The sequence below is a fragment of the Ceratotherium simum genome, chromosome 7 (assembly GCF_057802395.1).
Source record: "Ceratotherium simum simum isolate JZ-2026a chromosome 7, ASM5780239v1, whole genome shotgun sequence".
Lineage (NCBI taxonomy): Eukaryota > Metazoa > Chordata > Mammalia > Perissodactyla > Rhinocerotidae > Ceratotherium > Ceratotherium simum.
The window spans coordinates 44,877,365-44,898,387 of NC_141906.1; positions in this window are offsets into that span (position 1 = coordinate 44,877,365).

Consider the following 21,023-nt stretch of genomic DNA (forward strand, 5'->3'; position numbering starts at 1 on the left):
CATGGTGTTTTATACTCTTTCAAAAACAGATATTGTTGTGTTACCAGACCAGAGTAAAGAAAGAGCACTTGACCATGGGACACCAACTGACTAGGCATTCAGAACTATCTATTAATATCTCAGTTTTGTCATACTTGCCAAGTCATAAAGTCAGATGGTCTCAGCAGTAGTCCATAGTAAAATGGAAACTGCTACATCTGGGATAGATTTCAAGCAGGACCAGTAGAATCAAGTCCTCTGAGCAGGTAGCCCAAATTTGAGAATTCACCAGTCATAGCGATTGATGTTGCCAGTTGCTGAATTTATCTGCATCATTTGCTTCCTAATGTCATAGTAAACTATTTATAACATCAGTATGCTGAAATAGTTTTCATAAATCGACTTTTATAAAGTATTATTTTTATTTAAATAATTTCCCTTTCTTCTTTTTTCCTTTTGACCATTTTCATAGCAACTCGCATTCCCTTATATGCAAATTATGTATGAGAGAATAAAAGTTAATAGTAATGAATATAAATGCCTGTGGAAATCCGAGTAAAAATCATCATGATAGTTTAACAAAATGAAGATCAATTTTTAAACCAAGTTTTAAAGAAGTCAGGTAATGTTATTTACATAATGATAAAGAAAAATAATGAATAGAGAGATATAGGTGAATAACGTATAATGTGTGTGTGTAATTGAAGTTTATGAAAAAAGCAATATTTAAAAACAACAAAGTATGTATAAACCAAATTCAAATTTATTTAATTTTCAAATGTAATATATGAATAGGAAATTCACTTGGCTGAACCTCCATGTCTGGGTTAAATCACTGGACCTTTAGGTGTCTTGCACAATATCACTAATGCAGCTCAATGAAATAATAAAATTCAGAAACACAGAGAACAGCACAATGTGTGCCACATGGATGGAAAACACATTAGGACAAATGCATTTTCTGAACATTACCAATTCAACACCTCTCATCCCTCATGGTCTGCATTCTGTATTTGCTAAGAAATAACAGTAAAAACCTGAACTACAAAGCTGGCTTTTAATTGTGGACTTTTATGACTTCAGTAAGCCATTATGAACTATCTCAGATTTTAGAGCCTGTCTCTTCTGGTCTAGACACTGAATGTGCTTGAATAGTTTTATTTGCTATATTGTTAGGCTTATAGGGAAAATACTGAAAGCAGACAGTAACACAGCTCTGCGTTAACAAAACTCTCATGCAAACGCTGGTTATGACTTTTTGGCTAAAAGGCTAAAGAGAACATAAAAGGCCTGATTCTGAGGATGCAGCTTGCCTCTACAGAGTATAATTAGAATAATTTCAGGAGGGTTGGACAAAAGTATGGAAGAATGTTTTCTGGTGTGTATTCATTGGATAAATTAGACGTACTCACTAGTCTAATCCTATGCCAAGTGGTTGCCATAATGGATTAGTCAGCCTGGGCTCATGCTTCTGTCAACAACTGAAATTACTGGGAGAAAAATGTATCAAAGCATCAAAATTGCATAGTGTTTTTCGTTGGCACAGTAGTTCTCTATGGTCTTGTAGAAAATCAATTCACATTCAAATTTGGTGAGTCTCTGCTAATACTCATGGCCACAGATGTTATTGATGATCATAAATGTAGGCAATGCCTCTTAAAAGTCTTGCCACACTCTCTCAGTTACCTTATGTATCAGACCACTTGGACTGCTTTTTTTATCATTAAGAATTTACACTTTCCTGGGGATCCCTGGGTAATCTTGGTCCTTTTCTTTTAAGAGAAAATAAAATCATGAATTATAGTGTTCTCAGTACTATAGCTAACATTTCAAAAGCTAAAAGATTCCTTTAAATTATGAAATGTGGATGTGGTGATTTCTGTAAATACTAATAATTTGATATTTGTGTTTAGAGTTATAGTTAACTATGAAAAGATGAGGATTATTTTCCATAAGTGTAGGTGTAATTAATCATTGGTCCTTAACTGTTTCTTGGCAACGTAAGTATTCATAGTGTAAAACTAGTGTCATGTTATTTAAATAGAAGTCTCAGTGGAGTATTTACTTTTATATTAATTCCTACCTAAATATAAATATAAATGTAATTTGCTTAACTTAATATAATGTCTTCCACGTTTGTATTTTATCACTTCGTGGAAACATGTTCCTTGAGCTCTGATAATATAGTTAACATTTCCAAAATAAAAATTGGAAAGTAAAAGCAGTGCACAAAGGTTTTTAACTGGGTTTTTAAAAATAAATCTATTTTGTTCTATGTTCTAAAATATACAAAAAAAAATTACAGGAAGAATGAAAGCAAAAGGATTAAAAATATAAATAATAATCAAAAGGAACTTATATGGTTATATCATAAAAATTAATTTTAAGGCAAATTTCATTATTAGGGATAGAAAAATCATTTCATAATTTTAAAATCTGAAACTCAATAAGTGGTATAATAATTAAAATGTTTACCTAACATCATAGCATATGAATATATAAAGCAAAAACTAGGGAACCATGAGGAGATATAGATAAATTCTTATATATTTGGAGGTTTTAAAACCCTTCTCTCATTATCAGGGGCTAGGGAGTAGGGGAACTGGGTAGATGTTGTTTAAGGTATAAATTTGCAACTAGTAGATAAGTCCTGGAGATCTAATGCATAGCATAGAGATTATAATCAACAATACTGTATTATAAACTTCAAAGAAGCTAATAGACTAGATCTTAATTTTTCTCACCACAAAAAAGAAGTAGTAACCCTATGATATGATAGAAGTTTTAGCTAATGTTACGGTGGTAATCATATTACAACATACAAATGTATCACATCAAAACATTGTACACCTTAACCTTACACAATGTTATATGTCAATTATATTTCAATAAAAAAAGATAAAGCAGACGAAAATCTGTAAGGAAATAGACGATATCAACAGCACATTTAGCAATCATCAATTGATGGACAGTTATAAAATATCTAACTACACAATTCTAAATTACACATTCTCTTAAAGTATGCATAGGATGTTTTAAAAATCGACTATATCCTGGGTTATGAAGCAAATTTGAAATGATTGATATGATCAGATTATGTTATCTGACAATAATGCCATAAAGCTAGAAATCTACAACAAAAACATAACTAGAAAATACTTGATATTCTTAGAATTTAGAAAAATATATTTCTAAGTAATTTAAGGCTCAAATATGCAACCAAGATGGAAGTTATAAAATAGTTCAAGCAGAATGATAACAAGTTTTAAACATTTTAAAACCTACAGTACACAGCTAAAGCAGTATTTAGAGGGAAATGTATAGCTTGAAATGCCTAAATTAGAAGACTGATCACTAATGCTCTATCATGAAGTTATTATATAGTGAACAATAAAATAAACTCAACATCCAATGTTAGTAAGAATGAAACAGTAAAAATGAGTAGAAATGAATGAAAGGAAACACACACAGAGAGTAGCTCAAGATATCTAAAAGCTGATTCTCTATAAATAATAAAATTTCCAAAGCTTTGATGAGATTAATCAGAAAAAAATGAAAAAAGGTGAAAATAACCAATTACAACCAATATAGAATTGAAAAAGGGACCTGACTATGACAGCATTGACATTAAAGCAATACTAAAAGCTGATGATACGAATTTATATGTTCAGTAAATGATATTTAAAAGAGGTTTTATTTTCAAAAATACAAACTCTGAAAATAACTCAAATGTCTATCAAGAGTAAAATGGATAAATTGTGGTATTTCACATAATAGAATTACATATTACAACTTAAAAAAAGAAAACAAAAACAAAACACTGTGGCTATACACATCATGGATAATCCTCCCAGACGTAGTGTTGAGTGAAATAAGCCAGGTTAAAAAAAATACACATCACATTATTTCACTTATATGAAGTTCAAAATTAGTCAAAACTAATCTATGAAGATAGAAGTCAGAACTGTGATTGTCTTTGGGGAGTATCAATTGAGAACGGGCATGAGGAAACCCACTGGGGCACTGCATTTGTCTTTTATCTTGATCTGATTGGTAATTATATGGATATGTATATATGTAAAATTCAATCACATTGTATACTTAATATTTATGTTCTTTATAAAATATATAACAAAAAGTAAAATATTCTGAACAGATTTATGTCCACAAATTTGAACAATATAAGATAAAATATACAAACTCCTAAAAAAATAAAACTTACCAAAACTGATTCCAGAAGAAATTAAGAATGTCAGTTATCTTGTAACCAAGAGGTAACTGGAATAAATGTCAAACACACCTCCTCCAACACATACACCATGTATACAGTGCACCACTGCACATACAAAATCTACAGACTCAACTGGTATTGGTAAGTTCTACCTAGTATCCACAGTAAGATAATTGATACAGAGCTAAAAGATGGGAGGAGGGAAGTGGAGGACCTAGCAACATTGAGAGAGGTTGAAAAATAAAATGAAGGACCATTAAAAATTAGTGGCCAAGTGGTAGAATAAGAATTTGTCCCATTAATATTATTTGTTATATATTTTTCTTGATAATCTTCAGTAATTCATACTAGTTTGTGAACAGTTTTTGTAAATTATGCATTAAGTATATACATGAAATTTTAAAAAGGAGATAAATTTCATATTTAGTGTTAATACCCACAACTACTAAAGCATAGCCTAGGAAGCCAAAGACATAATAACAGTGTAAGTCTTCAGAAATTTTAGGGGGCTTATAAAGGCTCTTTTTCTCTGTGAACTTTAGCTCTGCGCATGTTGGGTGGAAGGGAGGGCAGGAGTTCATTTACTTAAGATCTGCAAGGGCTAAGAACAACCAGATAACATCTCAATTACACCACATTGATAGGCATTCTTTCTTTCAGTTTCATATTGTAAATGCTCAGCTTGTGTAAATAGCACCTTTGAAAGAGAGGTAAGGGTCCATCATAGATGGGAAATAGACTAAAGGCTTAATTTTTTTCATTATCTTCTTTTTATGCATTGTAAGTTAGGTCTCATTAGGCTGTGAATTCCACATGGGCAGAGAATGTGTTGGCCATCTTTGCCTACCTCCATCCTTAGGGATGTGTTATTACAATACAAACATTCTATTTTTTGCATCGCATTTGGATGGGTCCATAGAAATTAGAAAACTCCAAATGAAACTTATGTATGTTATTTTCATAAATAAAAATTTTGCATGAAATTCAATGTGATATAGTTATGCTATACTATTTTCATACATTTTGAATTTAGAATAGATAATTCTTAGTTCTGAAACCATATTTCCAGAAATTCTCTTGGGTATTTTTCAGCTACTGGAGTCTTATAACAATTTCTTCTCATAGGTCATAGGAATCCTGCCAGAGTTCTGACTCAGGTTATTCTAAAGGTATTAGCCATGTTTAAAATTTTTTGTTGAATTAATTTTGTGGGACTATATCATGTTTGAATGGTTCTTTTGAAGGGACGATTTTGTAATTATTTGTCACTAAATCTGTGATTGATCAGTGCAGTAGCGAGCTACAGATTGCTGTAGGTTTAGGCAGTTAAGCAACGTAGCTGGGCTTTCTTTAAATCTGTGCATTTTAAGCGTGAGGCATATGATCTTTAATTCTAAAACAGCCAGTACAATCATAGAACTTGAATCAAATTGGCTGAGAGAAGAGAAGCTGTTGATTAAGGCATAACTCAATTCTAGTGGCTTTGGGATATTGACTGTTTTATGATATCTGCTTTTATAAGCTAGATGCTAAATAGCGATGTTGGACTAGACATGTGTATTTGTATTCTTATCACCTAGGCCTTTGCCTTCACATTTTAAATTTTCTTCCTTTCCAATTATAATTTCCTATTTTATTTGCCTTCGCTATGGGTTCCATCTTACAGATGCAATTTCCTTGAGATATTTGAGTTGACTCCAACACTTCTTTCTCCTTCTTCCATGGCAGAGCTTCTCAAGTATCATTCTAGAGACCCATTCAGTTAGCTCATTATGCAGTAATTTTGGAAAAAAGAAAAGGCACCTGATTGTTTCTTGTAGAAAGCTGTGATAGAAATAGATATATGCTACCACAAAGTGACAACTTCCTGGTATGAAACATCAGAGTTCCAATAGGCATGGTTAATTGGGAGAGGAATTTTCATGCTTTTTCTGAATTATCTGTTCCCCACCTCCCTGCCATCAAATTTTATGAGAAAAAGAATGGAAGTATACTAAAGTCTAGTTTATGTGGATGTATCCTGGGTTGGCACCAGGTAATTATGTCCTCAAAGGAATCAAGATCATTACTGATAACTTTTTCTCTCTTTTCACAATTCTCCAGAGCCAGAAAGGAAGAGCTTCTTTTGCTTCAATTCTCTTTCCCCCTAACTCAAATTTTCCCTCCTCTGGCTCTAAACTTTCTGGCTAAGCCTTAACAGAAAAATAGGTACCTTTAAATAGATATTAAAAGACTGTATAATTTAAACACTCTAGAATAGATCACTGAAATGAACTTTCTCAAATCAATAGCCTGGCTATTATGTTATTTCAAATTTTATTTTTGAATGTCAACAGATAAGTACTATTTCTCTCTCTTTTCATTACTTCTGTAACAAATTTTAATCCACACTCCAGGGAGAGGTATTTTAGATAACTGAGACAAAGGTTTTGTACTCAGAAAGATAAACACAATAGAAGTATATATTATTAGCTTATTTAAAAATTTTCTCCCTTTCCCCAAGACTGGAAATAAAACAGTCCATGAAATTTATCTATTTCACAATCCACCAATATGCTCACAGTGTTGTATAAGCCTAATGTGTATAACTTTTGAAACATGCTGAATTTGTCCAATAGAAAATACAGCTCAAGAAAGGTATCTTGAGACTCTGGGTTTTTTCCCCTGCATATCCATGGATAGGAAACTTAAAAGTGATTGCGAGAAGAGGCTGTACTTCACTGAAAAGTCATACTCAGTGACTAACTATATAGCCCCTGAGTTTATGATTTAAACGAACATCTCAGATCTTTCCCTGAAATAACAGTGGCATGGATTGAAATTTTTCAAGGCATTCCCTATCGCTTTCACTGCAATGAAAATGATCTTATCAATAAAGATCATTTACTATAGGATATATAAAGTTACTTAAAGTATATAACATAGCAAGACTTTTATAAAGAGCAAGAAAATAGAAAAATATTCGATATTTTCTGACTTAGGACTCAACAAAACAGATTGGAAACTTATTCATGTTTCTCCTTAATAGTGAATCTATTCTAAATGACCTTAAACACATTTGTCTATATTTGTATGTTTCCTATTATCTACCCTTAATATTGGACAAATGTGTAATTATTTAACTATGAAACAAGATGTTCTGGAAACTGGTTCAAGATGGTGGCATAAGAAGATCCTAAAATCACTTCCTCCCACAGACACAACAAATCTACAGCTACATATGGATCACTTTCCTCTGAAAAAGAACTGAGAACTAGCAGAACAATTCCTCCAGAACAAAGGATAAAAGGACCACATTGAGATGGATAGGAGAGGCAGAGACATGGTCACCCCCCCCCCCAAAAAAAAAAAGAAAGAAAGAAAAACCCACTCCAGGAGTGGCAACCAAGAATTAGGAAAGATTTCAAAATATGAAATCCGTGAGGAGTGAGGAATTTGTCTCCCACATCATCCACCCTAATCCTTGGAACCTGCATCAGAGAGACAAGCCCCCAAAACTTCTGGCTTTGAAAACCAAAGGGTCTAACATCCAGGAGAAACTAGAGCTGTAGGGAACAGAGAACTCACTCTTAAAGGGCTTACACACAGACTCACTCAGCCTGGAACCCAAAGCAATTAGAAGCAGTTTGAAAAGTGCCTAGATCATATATGAAGGAGATCCACTTGCTAATCATAAAGTGACTGCCAGAGGCAGGAACCTGTTGGGACTCTGGGGACTGAGGCACTGGCCAGCACCATTTTTGTGTTCTTCTCTACCTTGCCAGGGTTGGGGTTGGCAGGTACTATTTTGACACTCTCACTCTAACTGACTAGTGCTGGTGGGTATGCCCTGCTGTCACAGCCGGCAAGGCAACCAACCCAACCCCCTCCTCCTCCCCACATGCTGCAGCCATGTCACAGACAATTTTGCAACCTCCCCACCCCCTCACACTGCAGTCATGGCCCTGCCATACCTGGCAGGTGCATGCAGCCCATTCAAAGGATGTCCCTTGAATGCCTGGCTATGATGACCAGGAGAGATTGCACTTCTGGGCCTCACACGGCATCTCCTACACAAGAGTATGCCTACAAGACTGGAAGAGGTAGTTGTTTTGCCTAATACATAGAAACAAACACAGAGAGTCAAGTAAAAAGAGGAAACAAAGGAATAACTTCTAAACAAAAGAAAAAGACAAAACTTCAGAAAAAAACCTTTATGAAATGGAGATAAGTAACCTACCAGATACAGAGTTCAAAGTAATGGTCATCATAAAAATGCTCATCAAACTTGGAAAAAGAATGAATGAATACAGTGAGAACTTCAACAAAGAAATAGAAAATATAAGAAAATACCAACCAGAAGTTACAGACCTGAAGAATTCAATATGGAACTGAGGGGATCAACAATGGAGTAGATAAAGAAGAAGAACAGATTAGTGAGCTAGAAGACAAAGTGTTAGAAGAAAAAAAAGAATAAAAGAAATGAAGATAGCTTAAGGAACCTATGGGACAATATCAAGTGAATAACATTTGTATTACAGGGATCCCAGAAAGAGAAGAGAGAGAGAAAGGGACAGAAAACTTATTTGAAGAAATAATGGCTGAAAACTTCCCAAACCTGGAGAAGGAAACAGACATCCAAGTTCATGAAGCTCAGAGAGTTCCAAATAAGATGAATGCAAAAAGATCCAAACCAAGCTACTTTATAATTAAAATGTCAAAGTGAAAGATAAAGAAAATCTTAAAAGCAGCACAAACAAACAACAAATTCTTATGTACAAGGGAAACTCCATAAGTCTATCAACAGATTACTCAGCAGAAACTTTGCAGGCCAGAGTAGTGGCAAGATATATTCAAAGTGCTAAAAAGAAAAAAATTTCAACAAAGAGTACTCTATCTGGCAAAGTTATCATTCAAAAGTAAAGGAGAGATAAAAAGTTTTCCAGAAAAATAAAAGCTGAAGGAGTTCATCACCCCTAAATCAACCTTACAAGAAATGTAAAAGAGACTTCTTTAAAGCTGAAAAGAATTGGCACTAATTAATATAATAAAACATATGAAAGTAAAAATCTCACTGGAAAAGCTAAATATATAGGAAAGGTAGTAGATTAATCACTTATAAAGCTACTGTAAATGTTGAAAGACAAATGTAGTAAAATTAACTAAAGCTACAAAAATTAGTTAAGAAACCATAGAATAAAAAGATGTAAAATGAGACATCAGAAACATAAACTATGGGGGGGGGTTAAAACGTAGTTTTGGAATGTGTTCAAATATAAATTGCTATCAATTTAAAGTAGGCTGTTATATACACAGGACGATATATGTAAACCTCACAGTAACGAAAAGGCTAATACAGTAAATACACAAAAGAAAATGAGAAAGGAATCTGAACATAACACTAAAGGAGGTCATCAACCCACAAGAGAAGAGAGAAAAAGAAAAAAGAAACAGAAAGAAACTGCAAAAACAGCCAGAAAACAATTAATAAAATGGAAATAAGCACATACCTATCAATAACTACCTTAAAAGTAAAAGAACTAAATTCTCCAATCAAAAGGCATAGAGTAGTTGAATGGATAAAAAAAAATAAGACTTATCTATGTACTGCCTACAAGAGACTCACTTCAGAAATAAGGACACACACAGACTAAAAGTGAAGGGATAGAAAAAGATATTTCATGCAAATGGGGAAAAAAAGAAAACTGATGTAGCTATACTCACATCAGACAAAATAGATTTTAAAATAAAGACTGAATAAAAGAAAAAATTAGACATTTGATAATGATAAAGAGGTCAATACAGAAAGAAGATATAATATTTATAAAAATATATGCACCCAACATAGGAGCACCAAAATATATAAAGCCAATATTAACAGACCTAAAGGGAAACATTGACAACAATACAATAATAGTAAGGGATTTTAACATTCCGCTTATACCAGTTGGTGGATCATCCAGACAGAAAATCAATATGGAAACATTGACCATAAATGACACATTAGACCAGATAGGCTTAACAGATACACACAGAACATTCCATCCAAAGGCAGCAGAATACATACTCTCAAGTGCACATGGAAATTCTCCAAGATAGATTACATATTAAGCCCCAAAACAAGTCTTAAGAAATTCAAGAAGATTGAAACCACATCAAGCGTCTTTTCTGACCACAAAGGTATGAAACTAGAAAGCCATTACCAGAAGAAAACTGGAAAGGCTACAAATATGTGGAGATTAAACAACATGTTACTGAGCAACTACTAGGTCATAGAAGAAATCAAAGGGGAAATAAAAAATACTTAGAGACAAATGAAAACAGAAATATGACATACGAAAATCTATGAGATGCAGCAAAAGCAGCTGTAAGAGGGAAGTTCATAGGAATACTGGCCCATCTCAAGAAACAAGAGAAATCTCAAGTAAATAATCTAACTTTACACCTGAAGTAACTAGAAAAAGAAAAAACAAAGCCCAAAGTTAGCAGAAGGAAGGAAATACTCAAGATCAGAGTGGAAATAAATGAAATACAGACTAAAAAGACAATTGAAAAGATGAATAAAACTAAGATCTAGTCCTTTGAAAATATAAACAAAGTTGACAAACCTTTAGCTAGACTCACCAAGAAAAAAAGAGGGAAGGATCTAGTAAATAAAATCAGAAATGTAAGAAGAGACTTATGACTGATACCACAGAAATACAAAAGATCATAAGAGACTATGAAAAATTATACACCAATAAATTGAACAACCTAAAAGAAATGGACAAATTACTAGAACCATACAATCTTCCAAGACTGAATCATGAAAAAATAGAGAATCTGAGTAGGCTGATTACCAGTAAGGAGATTGAATCAGTAATCAAAAACCTCCCAACAAACAGAAGACCAGGACCAGAAGTCTTCACTGTTGAATTCTACCAAACAATCAAAAAAAATTTAATACCTATCCTTCTCAAACATTGACAGTTTGAAAATTGAAGAGGAGGGAATGCTTCCAAACTCATTTTACAAGGCCAACATTACCCTGATACCAAAAGCAGACAAGGATATCCTCACCTCCCCTAAAAAATTAGAGACCAATATCCCTGATGATCATAGATCAAAAATCCTCAACAAAATATTAGCAAACAAAATCGAATTCATCAATAAATTAAAAAGATCACACACCAGGATCAAGTAGGATTCATTCCAGAGATGCAAGGATGGTTCAACATTCACAAATCAATCAACATGGTAGACCACATTAACAAAATGAAAGATAAAAATCATATTATAATCTTAATAGACATAGAGAAAACATTTAACAAAATTCAACATCCACTTATAATAAAAACTCTGAACAAAGTGAGTACAGAAGGAATGTACGTCAACACAATAAAGGCCATATATGACAACCCCACAGCTAACATCATACTCAATGGTGAAAAGCTGAAAGCCTTTCCTCTAAGATCAGAAACAAGATAAGAATGCCCACTCTTCTCACTTTTATTCAACATGATATTAGAAGTTCTGGCCACAGCAATTAGGCAAGAAAAAGAAATAAAAGCCATCTAAATTGGAAAGGAAGAGGTAAAACTGTCACTATTAGCAGATGACATGATACTATATATGGAAAAACCGAAAGACTCCACCCCAAAACTGTTAGAATTAATAAAAGAATTCAGTAAAGTTTCAAGATACAAGATTAATATATGAAAATCTGTTTTCTATACAATAGTAACAAACTTACAGAAAGAGAAATAAAGAAAACAATCCCATTTACAATCTCATCAAAAAGAATAAAATATCAAGGAATAAACTTAACCAAAGAGGTTGAAAACTTGTACATGAAAACTATAAGATGTTGATAAAAGAAATTAAAGACACAAATAAATGGAAAAATATTCCATGCTGATGGATCAGAAGAATGAATATTGTTAAAATGTTCATACTACCCAAAGCAATCTACAGATTTATTGCAATCCCTGTGAAAATTCCAAATATATTTTCACAGGTCTAGAACAAATAATTCTAAAATTTGTATGGAACCACAAAAGACCCCAAATAACTAAAGCAATCTTGAAAAAGAAAAACAAAACCAGAGTTATCACACTCCCTTATTTCAAACTATACTACACAGCAATAGTAATCAAAATAATATGGTATTGACATAAAAACAGACATATAAATCTATGGAACAGAATAGAGAGCCCAGAAATAAACCCACGCATATATGGTCAATTAAATTATGACAAAGGAAGCAATATACAATGGGGAAAGGACAGTCTCTTAAATAAATGGTGTTGATAAAACTGGATAGCTACGTGCAAAAGAATGAAACTGGACCACTTTCTTATACCATATACAAAAATAAACTCAAAATGGATTAAAGGTTTGAAATGTAAGACCTGAAACCATGAAATTCCTAGAAGAAAACATAGGTGGAAAGCTCCTTGACATTGGTCTTAGTGATGATTTTTGGGATCTGACTCCAAAGGAAAGGGAAAAAAAGCAAAAATAAACAAATGAGACTACGTTAAACTTGAAGAGTTTGCACAGTGAAGAAAACTATCAACAAAACAAAAAGGCCACCTACTGAACAGAGAAGATATTTGCAAATCATATATCTGATAAAGGGTTAATAAAACATGAAGAACTCATATAACTCAATAACATAAAAACTAACAATTTGATTAAAAAATCAGCAGAGGATGTGAATAGACATTTTTTCAAAGAAGACTATACAGGTAACCAACAGGTATATGATAAGAGGCTCAAAATCACTAATCATCAAAGAACTGCAAATCAAAACCACAATGAGGTATCACTTTACACCTGTCAGAATGGCTATTACCAACAAGACAAAAAATAACAAGTGTTGGAGAGGATGTGGAGAAAAGGGACCTCGCCTACACTGTTAGTGGGAACGTAAATTGTTGCAGCCACTATGGAAAACAGTTATAAGATATTAAAAGTAGAACTACTGTATGATCTATCAATTCCAACTGCTGAGTATTTTTCTGAAGAAAACAAAAACATTAATCTGAAAAGATATTTGTACCTTTATACTCACTGTAGCATTATTTGCAAAGCCAAGATATGGAAACAACATAAGTGTCAATGGATGAATTGCTAGAGAAGATGTGGTATATATACACAATAGATTACAACTCAGTGATAAAAATGAATGAATTATTATGCATTTGTGACATGGATGGGCTTTTATGGAATTATGCTAAATGAAAATATGTCAGACAGAGAAAAACAAATACTGCATAATTTCACTTATATGTAGAATCTAAAAAACAAAATAAACAAACAAAACAAAACAAAACCTAGACACATACTGAGAACAGATTGGTGGTTGCCAGATAGAAGAAGGGTTAAGAGGGGAGTGAAATGGGTTAGGGGGATCAAGAAGTACCAATTTCAGTTACAAAAGAAATAAGCCATGGGCATGTAATGTACAGCATGGGGAATATACTCAATAACATTTTACTAACTTTGTATGGTGACAGACGATAACTAGACTTACTGTGGTGATCATCCTGCAGTGTATACATATGTTGAATCACTATGTTGTACATCTGAAACTAATAATATTGAGTATCAAGTATATTTCAATAAGAAAAAAACAAGATATGTAAAATGCATTCCCACACACAATATATATTCAAGAATATATATGTTATATATGTATCCACAATGAGGAGGGTGGCATATAATGGAAAAAAAGTAGTCAGAACAGAATAAAAAAATTAAAGTATCTCAACTTGTATTATTTTTGTCATATGTATCTAAATATTTTCGGCAACCATTAGTATGTCTTATACATTATTAAAAACCTTAGGAATCTATACAGGAGGCAGAGAGGAAACAAAGAAGGGAAGAAAAGAACGAGAAAAAGGAAACAAGTACAAATTAAAAAGAAGAAAATAAAAAGAAAGAGAAAAAAGGGATACATGAAGAATTCTAAGGAGGCAGAACTCCTTTTGGGAGTTGACATATATGGAAATTGAATCTAGGCTTTGAGCTTAATCAGCTACTTGCGTTAAGTAAGTCAGCAAACGTGCGCTTATACTGTATGAATTAAACAGAAGGTGTTCTTAGCATGAGGCCCTCTAGATGTTGAATTTGAAATATTGAACAGTATGTATATAGAGAATGCATGTACAATATATTTTTCTTGATTAAAAAGTGTTTTTGTGATATTTTTAGTTTCTTAAACAAAATTTAATTTCATAATTCATAAAACGAAAAGGAATTGAGAAAATAGAAAAAGCAATATACCAAACAAAATGGCTGAATAAGACATTCCTCAACATATCCAACCCCTCAACAACAACAATTAAATTTGGCATTTTTCCATGGACAAAAGTGTCTCTGTGGGAGCTGTGGGATCCAGCACTATAAGCCAAGGGAACTGGAAGGAATCTCACCCACCTATGCATTGGATAATAGACAGACAGACCTCAGTCCCAGCTGCAGACCCTGAAGTGGCCTGTAAACAAGCTCCAGCCCCTCTTGACTGCAGTGTGGAAGCCCCTGGAGAACACTGACTTAGACAATCACCATCTACAAGAGAGCCTTTGTGGAAGTCTGGAATCCAGTGAAGTTCTAGCACACTGTTGCAGCAAAAGATCTGATGCATTTGAGAGGGTAAGAGGAACAGTTTGACTTTAACCTCATTAATCCTCCCCCAACCTGGCATGGGGGGGCACAAAGGAGTGAGAAAGTGTGTGTGTGTGTGTGTGTGTGTCTGTGAGCACTAGGGTTCCCAACCAATATGGGATGCTGCCAAACAGGATCATTTCTCTCTCCTCCCATCCAGAGCACTGAGTTGTGAGCTGCATGAAGGTGGTAGGATTGAGGAGTAGAGGAGCATGAGTGTCTGGGCGAACAGCAACCAGGGCTCAGGACTATATCAAACAGACACAGATCCTATTAACTGCATCATGGACTCCATCAGGAGACTCACATGCAAGTCACTGCAACATCTTGCTTGTTGATTCCTCCAGCTGGTCCCTGGGGAACCTCCAGTGCTCCAGATGACTCACTCACACATCCTTCCACACCATGGCTGGCTTCTTGTACATGCTCCTGACTACAGAGAGATGAGCTTTGGCAGACAGCTAGTGAGCATGTGCAGAAAGCAGGCCTGAATCTGTGGGCCAAGGAGAAACACAAACTTAAGCTTTATCACTGCCCATGGGAAAGCAAAAAGGAGACTGTCAGCAACCAGGCCTGGAGACACAACATATCAAAACCTATGGGATGCTGAAAAAGCAGTTCTAAGAGGGAAGTTTATAACAATAAAAACCAACATTAACAAGAAAGAAAGATCTCAAATAAATACCTAACGTTACATTTCAAGGAGCTATAAAAAGAACAAATTAAGCCTAATGTTAGCGGGGGGGATGACAAAACAAAGATTGAAATGGAAATAAATGAAACAAAGACAAAAAAGACAATAGAAAAGATGAATGAAACTAAGAGCTGTCTTTTTGAAAAGATAAACAAAATTGATAAACCTTTAGCTAGATTAAGAAAAAAAGAAAGAAGACTCAACTAAAATCAGAAATGAAAAAGGAGACAGTACAACTGACAGCACAAAAATCAAAGATCATAAGAGACTACTATGAGCAGTTATACACCAACAAATTGGATAATCAAGAAATGAATAAGTTGCTAGGAATATACAAATTACCAAGATTGAATCATGAAGAAATGGAAAATCTGAACAGACTAATAATGAGTGATCAGACTGAATCAGTAATCAAAAACCTCCCAAAAAAGCCCAGAACCAAGTGGTTTCATTGGTGGATTCTATCAAATATTTAAAGAAAAACTAATGCAAATCCTTCTCAAACTCTTCCAAAAAGTTGAAGTGAAAGAAATACTCCCAAACTCATTTTACAAGGCCAGAATTACTCAAATACCAAAGCCATATAAGGATAATACAAGAAAACTACAGGTCAATATCTCTGATGAACATAGATTGAAAAATTCTCAACAAAACATTAGCAAACTGAATACAACAGCTTATTAAAAGGATAATACACTATCATCCAGTGGAATTTATCCCTGGGATGCAAGGATACTTCAACACATACAAATCAATAAATATGATACATCAAATTAAAGAATGACAAAAATCATACAACCACCTCAAGAGATGCAGAAAAAGCATTTGACAAAATACAACATCTTTTTATGATAAAAACTCTCAACAAATTGGGTAAAGAAGGAATGCACCTTAACATAATAAAGATCATATACAAGAAACCCTCAGCCAATATCATACTAGACAAAGAAAGGCTGAAAGCTTTCCTCTTAGAACAGCCCACTCTCACCACTCCTATTCAACATAGTACTGGAAATCCTAGTCAGAGCAATTAGGCAAGAAAAATAAATAAAGGCACCCAAAGTGAAAAGGAAGAAGTAAAATTGTCTTTGTTTGCAGATGATATGATCTTATATATAGAAAATCTTAAAGACTCCACCAAAAACCTGTTAGAAATAATCAGCAAAGTCAGTAAAGTTGCAAAATACAAAATCAATATACACCAATTTGTTGTGATTCTAAAGACTAACAGTGGGATATCTAAAAAAAAATGAAGGAAACAATCCTGTTTACAATAGCATCAAAAACAATTAAATACTTAGGAGTAAATTTAACCAAGGAAGTGAAAGAACTATACCCTGAAAACTATAAGACACTGATGAAAGAAATTGAAGAAGATCCAAATAAATGGAAAGGTATCTTGTATACATGTACCAAAAAATTAATATTTCTAAAATGATCATACTACCCAAAGCCATCTATAGATTCAATAAAATCTCTACCAAAATTCAAATGGCATTTTTCAAAGAAATAGAAAACACAATCCTAAAATACATACTGAACCACAAAAGACCCCAAATAGTCAATGCAATCCTCAGACAGAGGAACAAAGCTGGAAGCATCACACTTTTTGAATCAAACTATGTTACAAAGTTATAGTATTCAAAACAGTATGGTACTGGCATTAAAAACAGACTAGTAGACCAATGGAACAGAATCTAAAGCCCAGAAATAAACCCTTTTATATACCATCAAGTAATATTTGACAGGGGAGCCCAGAACATCAATGGGGAAAGAATAGTCGCTTCAATAAATGGTACTGGGAAAATGGGATATTCATATACAAAAGAATAAAACGAGACCCCTATCTTACACCACTCACAAAAATTGACTCAAGATGAATTAAAGACTTAAACATAAGACCTGAAACCATAAAACTCTGAAAAGAAAACATAGGGAAAAAGCTCCTTGACATTGAACTTGGCAATGATTTTTTGGATATGACACCAAAAGCACAAGCAACAAAAGCAAAAATCAACATATGAGACTATGTCAAACTAAAAACTTCTGCACAGCAAAGAAACAATCAATAAAGCGAAAAGGCAACCTATGGATGGGAGAAAATATTGCAAACCATCTGTCTTACAAGGAGTTAATATCCAAAATATAAGAAACTCATAAACCTCAATAGCAAAAACAGAAACAACCAGATCAAAAATGGGCAGAGGACTTCAACAGATCTTTTACCAAAGAAGACATACAAATGGCCAACAAGTACATGAAAAGATGGTCAACATCACTAATCATCAGGGAAATGTAAGTCAAAACCACAATGTGATATTACTTCACACCTTTTAGAATGGCTACAGAATGGCTATTATAAAAAGATAAGAGAGAAGAAATTTTAATGATAATGTGGAGCAAAGGGAACACTTGTGCACTGTTGGTTGGAATGTAAATTGCTGCAGTCTCTATGGAAAATAGTGTGGAGTTTCCTCAAAAAATTAAAAATAGGACTACCATATGATCCAGTAATCCCACTTCTGGGTATATACCTAAAGGAAGCGAAATTAGGATCTTGAAGAGATATCTGTACTTCCATGTTCATTGCAGTATTATTCACAATAGCTAAGATATGGAAACATCCTAAGTGTCCATCTATGGATAAATGGATAAAGAAGATGTGGTATATATATATATATATATATATATATATATATATATATATACACATATACACGCACACAAAGGAATAATAATCAGCCACAGAAAAAAGGAAATTCTCCCATTTCTGACCACATGCATGGATCTTGAGGGCATTTTGTTAAGTGAAATAAGTCAGACAAAAAAAGACAATTACTACACGATCTCTCTTATATGTGGACTCTAAAAAAAGCTGGACTCCTAGAAACTGAGAGTAGAATGGTGGTTTCCAGGGGCTGGGGTGTGGGGGAAATGGAGATATGTTGGTCAAAGGATACAAACTTCCTGTTATAAGATGAAAATTTCTGGCTATTTAGTGCACAGTATGGTGACTATAGTTAACAATACTGTATTATATACATGAAAGTTGCTGAGTGAGTAGATCTTAAATGTTCCCACTACACACAAAAAAATGGTCATTATGTGAGATGATGGAGGTTTTAACTAATCCTATTTTGGTAATCATTTTGCAAAATATAAGCATATTAAATCAAAATGTTGTATTCCTTCAACTTACACAATGTTTTATGTCAATGATATCTCAATAAAGCTAGGGGAAAAAGCAATGTACTTAAGACAGCAAATAGTTGAAGGGAAGGGAATCAGCTTTCACATGGATAAGATAACATAATACAAAAGACATCCTTGATCTAATTTAGCCAAGTTCATAAAAGAAAGTTTTTGTCAAGGAATACAATTTTTAAAACATGATTGAACATTTAAAATATAATTTCCCCCTTTAGTTCCCTGAAAAATAAACTATTCTTCACTAATATTTAAAAGCTGAGTCCAGAATTGGGACAGCAATGTTGATGTCAAGTCAATTTGGCCAAGTTCATAAAAGAAAGTTTTTGTCAAGGAATACAGTTTTTAAAACATGATTGAACATTTAAGATATAATTTTCCCCTTTAGTTCACTGAAAAATAAACTATTCTTCACTAATATTTAACAGCTGAGTCCAGAATTGGGACAGCAATTTTGACGCCATTTACAATAAGAAAAGCTACTTCTTTTGGTTGTTAAATAATTTAGTCAGCGAGCTGAGTTGAATTTTTGGTTTTACATGTGATTAGGACAGAAAGTCATGGTCAGTGGCCTGAAAAGCAAATTTTCATTTAAAGACTGTTCGGTTACTTTTAACTCAAATAAAATGGAAAAAATTTTCCTGAAACAAGAAGGAAGTGCTCTAGTGAGACACTAAGGCTTTAGATGAGATAGATGGAGGTTTATCTATTACACTGTTCTATCAGTTTGTAACCACAGGCAAATTGAGTGGAAGCAGAGATGATTATTCCCGCTGAGCATTCAGGAATGAGCAGGGCTGCTGGCCCTTGGCAGAACAGATGAGTGGTCCAGGTTTGTCTTCCTTGTTCCTCATCACCTTGTTCAGCAGATTTCTCAATCATCCATCGGTGCTCTCACATTCCATGATTCATTCTTTCTCTACAGATATAGATAATCTCCCTTACTCTGTCCTTTACGATATGCTAAAAGAAGAAATTGTTTTAAGACTATCACATATTTGCTTCATCTGGGTAACTCAGGGTTACCTGAAGTTTTAGGACTGATTTCAGTGTACCATTTTATTCATTCCTAAAGGCCCTGGAAATTGATCCTTATTTCCCTTCCTCCTTAACTTGATAACCATTTTTCTATTTCCAAGGCTTTCTGTGTTCTCAAGATTAGTTGCAGGGCCGGCCCCATGGCTTAGCGGTTAAGTGCGTGCGCTCCCCTGCTGGCGGCCCGGGTTAGGATCCCGGGCGTGCACCGATGCACCGCTTCTCCGGACATGCTGAGGCCGTGTCCCACATACAGCAACTAGAGGGATGTGCAGCTATGACATACAACTATCTACTGGGGCTTTGGGGGGAAAAAATAAATAAATAAAATCTTTAAAAAAAAAAAAAAAAAGATTAGTTGCAGACGTGGATCTAAAAAAATTATATTTATTCTATAAATTTTTCAAAATTTTTATCATTTATACTTTTTTATCTCTTTTACATAACAGGATACATTATAAATACAATTCCAGGTGTTACAGTAGGCAACTCATAAATATGTAATATAATGTAAGTCATTTATATTTTAAGAAATATCCCCTATCTTAATTAGTTACTGGTATGCTTAGCTTCATATAAAAGAGCAAGTTCTAATGGAAAAAATTAGAATGCATTGGGCTTCCAGTAATGGTAGCTCATCTACTGAAAACATCTATAAAAACTCTATATACATGTTTGAAGGTACTAGAAGGCTAACAAGGCAGTGAAAAAATATAGGACTTGAGATAGAAAAGAAGGACGTGTAGAAATGTTGCTCAGCATTTAGGACCACATTGCCCCTATGTTATCTGCATTCCAGAAAAGCATCTGCCAACTGGAGAAGGGGAGGAATGCTAATTGTCTTGTATGTCTTACAGGACAAAAATGAGAGTTGAAGGTTATTCGTAGGTGAGTACCAAGGAAAATCCTAAGCACTTTGGGTAGGGACCCCAAATGGATACATTATAGGATTAAGGAAGAGACACAAATAGAACTACCCTCAAGGACCGAAGCAAAGCTGTGCGGTACTTGTTCCCTAAGATTAGATTTTTGTGATCCAAATGGTTAGAGTCTCTAGCCATCTGCCAGAAGTAAATATAAATTTTCTCTGAAGGACGATAACGTTATACTTAGCTTCCAGGATTTTTTCCTCCTACATTTTAAAGATTTTATTTTTTTTTAAAGATTTTATTTATTTATTTTTTCCCCCCAAAGCCCCAGTAGATAGTTGTGTGTCATAGCTGCACATCCTTCTAGTTGCTGTAT